Source organism: Bidens hawaiensis, unplaced genomic scaffold (genome assembly GCF_021521415.1).
Source record: "Bidens hawaiensis isolate Kalapana, Puna unplaced genomic scaffold, B.hawaiensis_p1.1 tig00042285_1, whole genome shotgun sequence".
Lineage (NCBI taxonomy): Eukaryota > Viridiplantae > Streptophyta > Magnoliopsida > Asterales > Asteraceae > Bidens > Bidens hawaiensis.
Window position 1 is genome coordinate 73,557 of NW_027497481.1, and position 8,895 is coordinate 82,451.

The 8,895-nt window shown below is 31.2% G+C and overlaps 1 long non-coding RNA gene across 3 annotated transcripts; it reads right to left on the reverse strand.

Annotated features, from left to right (window-relative positions):
- Window positions 1–3,102: 3,102 nt before the first annotated feature.
- On the reverse strand, window positions 3,103–6,007 carry LOC143593501 (uncharacterized). 3 transcript variants are annotated; one of them, XR_013146116.1, is made up of 3 exons: window positions 5,381–6,007; window positions 4,098–4,527; window positions 3,103–3,595 (listed from the first exon to the last, which is right to left on the reverse strand). It is a non-coding gene; the product is annotated as an uncharacterized LOC143593501 (long non-coding RNA). The 3 variants fall into 3 exon arrangements; XR_013146115.1 differs by lacking the exon at window positions 3,103–3,595 and having other exon boundaries at window positions 3,684–4,527; window positions 5,381–5,514; window positions 5,744–6,007; XR_013146114.1 differs by lacking the exon at window positions 3,103–3,595 and having other exon boundaries at window positions 3,684–4,527; window positions 5,381–5,514; window positions 5,624–6,007.
- Between the last annotated feature and the right edge of the window lie 2,888 nt (window positions 6,008–8,895).

Below are 8,895 nucleotides of genomic sequence, written 5' to 3' on the forward strand. Positions count from 1 at the left end.
TCTATAGTGTGAGTGGCCTTAATTAGCTTTTATTTACCTTCATTGCAAAACAAGCATAAAGTGAAATTTTTCTTCCTTTAAATTTAATATTAATTATTTATCTAAAGGTACATGATTAAAAATAAAAGTGTGAGTTCCAATATTACTTTCATATATGATTTCGGCTTCTATAACATGATTACCATATTCTATTTTCACATGTAATTTAGTTTCATTGCATATGCTACTTTTCTAGTTAATATTTTATGCAGTACCACTTCTACATCAACTTTTGGGACTAACCTATGACTTGAAAACCTTAGATATTGAAGTCATTTAAAATAATAAAAAAGTAATGCTTTCTTGTAACATAGCATTTTACTTCTGATAGATACCATATAAACATTGGTAATATTTTTCATCTCTTGGTAACATGGAAAGCAAACGATTGTTAATTTCTTGAACAAATTCATTTTTTGATGCAAGTATTACTCGTTCACTAACGAAATCTACATTTTTGAAATCTTCAAGAAAAGAAAGATATATAAAGTCAATTTTTCATCTGATTTACTAACATTTGTATTCCTACGGTAAGATATCCATCTGAAAAACCAAAATATGTAGTCTAGTGTTTATATATATATGGATTTTTAAGATGATAAACTTAACATAAATGATGGGTTGATTATAAAAGTAAAGTTAAAAAAAAAGAAGTTGTGACCGAAACTCATCGAATCATATACTGCTTTGACTTGAACCGTGTTTGATCCTTTAATTGGTTAAAGAAACTCTGATATCATAACATGTGGCATTTAAAATTTTTTATTCATTATATAGTATAGATTAGGGTTTTCTCGTGAGTATATATCTAGAGAAATTATAGAGTAATTAACACCATTAACAACCATGATCAACCGTCACATCACACACGAGTCTCTCTCTCTCTCTATATATATATATATAATCTGTGAGCTAACATCTCACCTAATCCCATTATCATTGTACAATCCAAACAGGAGACCAACATCATAAAGATCATGACGACTTCCATAACCGTGTGCGCCGAAATCGCAGTACAACATCTATTTTATGCGTTCATCATAGACGTGGGGAACTGCTTCTCTCTCCTAAACCATTACTACGTGTCTTTTTATCCCAATAAAAAAAATCCATTACGCGTCTATAATATTGAAGGGGTAAGTTTGACTTTCAAGGGGATTACAGTGTAAAGATATAAAAATTCGATACGTCTTTATAGACGTGGGGATTAAAATAATTTGTTTGTACATGAAAGTCAATTTTACCCTTTCAATATTATAGACGCGTAATGGATTTTTTTTATTGGGATAAAAAGACACGTAGTAATGGTTTAGGAGAGAGCAGCAGTTCTTTTTGTTTTTAAGTGATCTGTAATTTGAAATGGTGAAACCTAAAAAGTTTTCACTTTATGTCGGCACTAGTTGGACGAGTTTGACAAGTATCTTATGTATCGTCAGTAAACATGTAATAATAAAAAAGTAAGCATTTTTTGTTTAATTTATAGTGAATCTGCCATTTGAAATGACATAACATAAGATATTATCCAACTCACCAGTCAACACAAACTACAAAAGTTTGAGGTCCCGTCATTTCAAATGACCCGTCACCTAAAAACCATTAGTCCATTTTTGTTTATCCCATTTTGAAAAAAGGTCCGTATTAAAATATTTATATATGAGTTTTTAACTATACATGTGTGTGTAACTATATATATATATATATATATTAAGCAATCACCTTTTAGGGATCAGACAAGTATGTTTTACATGAAAATAGAGTATCAACTTTCTTCATCGGTCGAACCAAACTCTTTAGCTAAAACGTTTACTTTTGTGAAGAGAGTAATTCTACAAATTGACTGAAAATATCTTCAAGGGGGGTAATTTCGTCACGTGCATTACAACCTGCTGCAGACTATTAGGATATCCCTTGACGACATGCAGGTTGAGGCACCTAATAAGTGATTCAATCATTATCAATAAAATAAAATATGGTTTTCATTTCCCATAACTAAACAGTGATTGAATAATATATATTGAACGTTATATTTCATGCTTTCGTGTTTCAATCTTCTCCTCATACTCCAATCTTGGACCCCCCACCCCCACCCACCGCCCTTCTATCCTCACACTTATGTATATACAAGGATTACGTGCATGCGTATGTATATACGTATCTATACGCACATGCACGCATGTATTCTGTTTTAAGATGATTAAAATGTTGGATCAGATTGATACAATCATACAATACAAAGGTTTATCGAATGCGATTTGGATACGTCTTCATTAGACGGGAACAACCTTGAATAGGCAAACTCACAATGGTAATAAACGACTAAATCGGAAAATAAAAAACTAGCCTATAGACTTGGTAGATTAAACGTGCATAACAAATATGATAAACTTGTCGCCCAAGTATTAGTCCCAATATGAATAATCAACAACTCAATTACAAAAGGTGTCAAAATTTCCATTGATTTGAAGATGCATCGGTTCTAAACTTACCGATTCAGCCTAATGCTAATTACAAGTTCACCCGTTCTAATTTACATATTTGATAAATACTGATTAAACATATATACCTTTGACCCCTTTTCGTATCCCTAACCCTAAACTGTACGTAGGAGGGATTATTTTTTTAAAAAAATCGCCACCAGACCCAGACTATTATTGACTCGAACTCAAACTTCTAATGGCTACATCCTTCATCTGTTGCATTAGTTTGAATTAGCTCCAATATAAAATAACTTATTATTGATTAATAAGTATTTTTAGTTGAGACGGCCTGTTAAATCTTAATCATTTTACATATATCTGAAACTTAACCATTAAAAGGTTTCATGAACCATGAAGAAGTCACTACTAGCAAAAGAGACATTTTTCTACAACTGATTTCATAGGAAATTTATTGGAAAACCCACTTTCAAACAATTTTCCAACAAAAAAGTTGTGTTGGAAAAACGCATGCTTGAAAATTGTTTTCAACCATTTTCCAACAATTTTTCTTACAAAATTGCTACAAAAGTATATCATTGCAAACTTCCTACAACTTTCCTACAAAAAATATATTCTGATTTGCAACAATATTCCAACAAATTTCCAACCAATGTTTATATATTTTCAACAAACTTCCAACAAATTATATGTTACGATTTACAACGAAATTCCAACAAAAACCAATTTATAACAAAAATAATTCAAAAAATATTTTAAAAATCTGAAATATGCACAAAAGTTAAAAAAAAAACATTAAAATTAGAAAATTTTCAAAAAAAATATTAAATATGTAGAAAAAAATCTAATATAAACCTGTTTTACAAACCAAACACACTAACTCAAGTTTTAATATGTATAAAACACAAATACGATAACTGAACTACAATTAAGTACCGGGACTATCTAGTTTTCATAATGCCTTATAATTGTTTTTGCATTCAATGCTCCATTTCTTCACTCACGAGCCACTCATGTTGCTCCCTTTCTTCACGATCGACACATGCATGCTCCAATTGTAGCAATCGATTTTCCGACTCGTCGGGACACCCGCTCATTTTCCAATTGGGTTAATCTTGGACCTAAAAATCAAATAGTCATCTATCAATCATGTTAGATAAATGACACGAATCTTATATATAAAACAAAAATCAACCCATTAACATAAACGTACCCGAGAATCTATGTCACAAGGACCCACAACGATAGATTTGATGCGATATTCATGAATCTTTTGAAGAAGTTCTGAGTTGGCAGCCTCCACAACAGCACATTGTTTGTGATATCTATTAATCTTTTCAAGAAGTTCTGAATTTATAACGCAAAAATAATAATGGGCGGTTGTTCATTAATCTTTTGTGATATCTATTAATCTTTCTATTTTTCTCTTAAGATCCTACAAGAAAGTAGCACAAAACCATATGCATCTGACCATAATCCTTTCTAGTTCTCAATAGCAAGATCATTTGCACACCAAAAACACATTTTTGATACATTTGTCATTTTGTCCTCAACAAGAAAAGACAAAAGCTTGTTGTGCAAATCACCTTACAAAATATTTATTAAGAAAACATGATAGAATACCTGTAGTTCAGCAAGTTCAGATTCCTTTTTGTAAGCAAATTTTGCTGGCAACAATCTAAACTATTGCCTCAGTTTGTATGTGTCAGTAGTAAATACTTCTTTTTGAATCTGCCAAATATAAAAAATCAAAGGTATGCATGTCTAACCCAATGTTGAAAGGCAAATTAAGTGAAGGAAAAAAGATGCTAAATAAACATATGGTGATCATTATGATTGTAATTTATTACCTCATCTTTTGACTTAGGATCATCAGGTATTTTGCCAGATGCTATGACAACATTTATTAGTTTTGTAAGTTAGTAGAAGTTTAAAATCATAGTATGAGAATGTTTAATGTACCGTATGTTATTATATGGTCAGTTTCTTTCGTCTACACAAGCTTCATTATCCTGGTGAGAATTTCAAACCCTTCAGCCTCCTCACCAAACACCTATATCAACATAAGGTAAGACTAAAAAATTATGTGATACCTTATATCAAAAAAAATAAATAAAAATGTAACAGTGAGTATGCAATTTATAACATATTACACTAAATATCATTTTCACTCATTACAAAGATACAACATATCCGTTTGATAAGCTCAATTTACGTATATCTCCTTGAAACGAGACACGTATATACTTCGCCTTAAAACTCAATCATGTATACACATTCCTAAAAGTCACCCAAGTACACATGGAACTATAACTCTTTCCTAATACTTTTAAATAATGGTTTTTCACATTAACTAGCCTCATAAGGCACAAATGCCACATAAAGTATGCCTATAACTATTCAACTTTAAAGCATATACAAAGGTTATGCCTTTGGATATTAGTAATGTTGCTATAGCTTAAGACTGTTCACGAACTGAGCCAAACCGACGGAGGCTTTGATCAAACTTGGTTTGGTTTGAAAACGAGCCAAACCGAGCGGACTCAATTTAAAGAAACGAGCGACATCTTTATGCTTGAACTTGGATAGGTTTGGAATCAAGCAGCTTGGTTTGGCTTTGTTTCATACAAAGTTTTAATGTTTAAATTTCTAAAACTCAAAAATACCATTAATTAAGACTTTGAACTCCAAAATTCTAGAACTCCAACTCTAAAATTTCTAAAACGCAAATTTAACAAGAAAACTTATGTATAATGAGCGGTTAGAGGTTAAATTGAACTTTCAAGTTAACACAAAAAAAAGAGAAAAAAATTAACAGCCTACAAAAAGTAGTATACATATGTACATATATACATTATACGTATATATCTATCAAATAAAAAATAATTAGAGAAAACAAACCGCACCGAACCGAAAGAGGCTTTGCTTGTGCTTGGCTTTCTTTCAAACCGAACAACTCATTCCCAAAAAAAGCTGAAATCGAACGAGCATTTTTCGAGTAGTTTCCGAGTGAATGGCGAGTGCTACTATAGCTATGAAACTGTCAACACATAATTTGATATTCATCAAACATCATCATCATAAAACTATTTCACCACCGGAAATTTTCATAGGCATTTTATCAAACAGGTGGAGTGCATCACATATACCTATCTTAGATATAATCAAAGAGCAATCAGCAACCTAATACCATAAGCACAACTCCAAACAAGATTAGTCCAATCAAATAACAGTTTAAACAAGCAAACATCAAAATTAACCTAAATTACCCTTGGTAAATGGACGACTTCCGAGTTCCGGCAGCGAAAGTGGCCGGAAAACACAGATTACTGAATGGTGATGTACTTTGGACTCATCGATTACTGATTTCGCAGAAAGGAGTAGAACCTAAACACTGTAATCCAGAACTGAAGATGATGAAACCTAGGGTTTTACAGAAGATGGAGAGCACAGAGAGCGTTCATTCTGTTATGTCGTACGAATCCGTTGAGTTGACGGAGCTTTGTTGATGGAGATCGGCAACGGCGTTTGATGGCGGAGCTTTGTTGACGGAGATGGCGGACCGATCGATTACTGATTTAGCGATCGATTACTCCGACGAAAACTGATTCTGCGACTCTCGATTTAGCGGTAGACGATTAGATTGAAACTGATGATTTAATACACTATTCTAACTTGGCAAAACTTACCCCTGAACTTTGACCAACATGACAGTGACATACAAACAATACAATTTAATTATTTGTTGGAATTTTGTTAGGAATTTAGAAACAACTTTCCTACAAAATAATAAATAAAACACTAATTTTTCATTTTTTGGTAACCATGCTATTATAAGCAATATAACTTTTATATTAATAACGTTTTTTCTTAAAAAAATAATAAATATAACTGATATATATATTTTTTGTTGGGAAAGTTAACAACAGTTTTCCAACGAAAAAACATATTGTCACTATTTTGTTGCAATAATGTAGCAAAATTAGAGCTAGTGTTTTTTGTTGAAAACTTGTTTGAATTCTGTTAAAATTAGTTGTTGTAGGAAAATTTAGTAGGAAAATTTAGTAGGAATATGACTTGTTTTCTAGTAGTGAGTGTTTTATTGTGAACGTATTCTGCCTCTGACTGATTCAAAGGTAGTAGCCTCTTAGTGACTTTATTAAGATGGGCTACCAAACCTCCCCTTGATAAATTAGTTGCACACTCAGAGCTGAGACGACTATACGTGTGTATCAATATTAAAACAGTCTATTCAAATTTACTGCCAGTACTTTAATGTATACGCACATACATCCATGCTTGCATATATGACGATATTATGAGACATATTCTTGTGTATTATATGTAGTGAGTAAAGACAAAACACACCTTCAAGTCCAGGTACATTCAGGCACCCTTTTTCTCCCTGCTTTATAAAAACTGTTGAAAGTTGTCTGTTATTTATGAGGTGTTTTGAATCATATGATAGAAGTTGTTGGTTTCTGATGAATAAAATAATTAAATGTAATCATGTCTCCTATGTTACGTACTCACATGTACATAAAGCATCTATAGCTGTCCCCTGTAACATGCAAACTCACTCGTCTCATGTGCGTACGTGTCTATTTTAAGTAGTTTAACCTAATTAACAGTAAATTATGATGTTAATTATACAATTGTACCAATTGTTAAGGTTCATGGTTTCAAAAATCATGAAAAAAATGAAAAGACAAATGCAACCATCTAAGTTGCGGGCAATGATTTTATTTTCAAAGTTCACTAAGTTTTTGTATTCGGATATCTATCAACTTGATTTACCTATTTTCGGGCTGATCAAATTAATTGGGTAAGTTGTTTGTAACATATAGATTAATATTGTAACACTCATACTTTGAAAAAATATATATCTTATTTAAGAAATTCAACCAGTCAAGTTATCTGGTTTAAACGAATGTGTGGAAAGCTAGAGATCGATTTACTCCATCTAGGTGAGTTCAATGAGCCATCTTTTAATGTTTTCAAATGTCTTAAGGTTGTTTCCCTTACATTAAGTGTGCAAGTGTTTAAATGTATGATAAGCTTTTAGTGAACCAAATAGTGATTCATGTGAAACTTCAAGGCTGATAATTTGGAGGTGGGTTATGAATTTACGATCAGGGTATTAATTAAGTGAGTTAATTAACTTTGATATTGTGTTGTGGTGGTGTTTAATATGTGTGTTAAAGTGACGGTGGTTCGATTATACGAATAATTGTGGTTAGAGTGTGATATTTCAACATGATTATTTGTATGTGCACATGAAAAATAACACACTCGTTTAATCCATTTAATTTTTTAGTAATTTTATTATTCTCTAATAACTTTTATTCATTAGTTTGTTTGAAAAAAATTTTTTGTTCTCTAATAACTAAATAGTGGTTAAGTTTTTTTTTCTTAAAACATTTCGATAAATTTATTTTATTTAAAACAGAATTGTATATGAAATAAAACTTATTTAATATAGTCAGCTATACCCAATGTCAGTGACGTACCGGATTGAAATGATACAGACCGAACAACGGTGTTGGCATTGGTACTATCAAAACCGATATTTGTATGAGACGTAAAACACATGTCGATATCATTTTCAACATATCATGACCATATTTTCCCGGTTACTCGAGATAACCTTTTTGTAATTAAACCATTGTAAATAAACTTTTATGTTTTGTAATACACTAACTTTTTACCGAACCAATCCGATACCACCTAAACATTTTCGGTATTCAATTTTATGGTTTTGAATTTTAATACGAGTCAGTTTCGGTATCCTTTCACTTTAGGTACCGTACTGCAATATATGTCTATAACCAACAAAAAAAATGTGTTTGTAACTCTTTCACTTTACAATGATATCATTATCATTGTAAACAATATCTTCTATTTTATGCATAAATCAAATTTCTGCCGCAATTTGCGAGGAAATTCCACTAGTTTACAGAAATGTTGAATATTTAATTTACAACCCTCATACGACTCGACACATTGGTATACCGCTATAAAGTTAAATAGGGTATATTTTAAGCATTGAATTACTTATTACAATATATTATTTTTTGAAAAGGAAATAGAACATGAATATATTAAAATATTTCCATATCTGGAAGGCCTCAATTCCCAAGTGAAACTCCTGGCTTGCTTGTATGAACAAATTAACTATAAAGTATTCTAGAAATATTAACTTTACATAATGATAATTATAATATATGCCACGTCCAGACTGAGACTAACATATTTTTATCATTACTAAGTATATTTTATGTGCATGCATTTACCTAAAATTCAAATTGTGTAGTTTTTAGTTTATCCGTCACAATCATTTTTAGTTATAAATGATTGATAAAATGTGAAGTATGATTTATGAAAAAGAAAGCACTAAAAGTATTACTATAAATTTGTGACA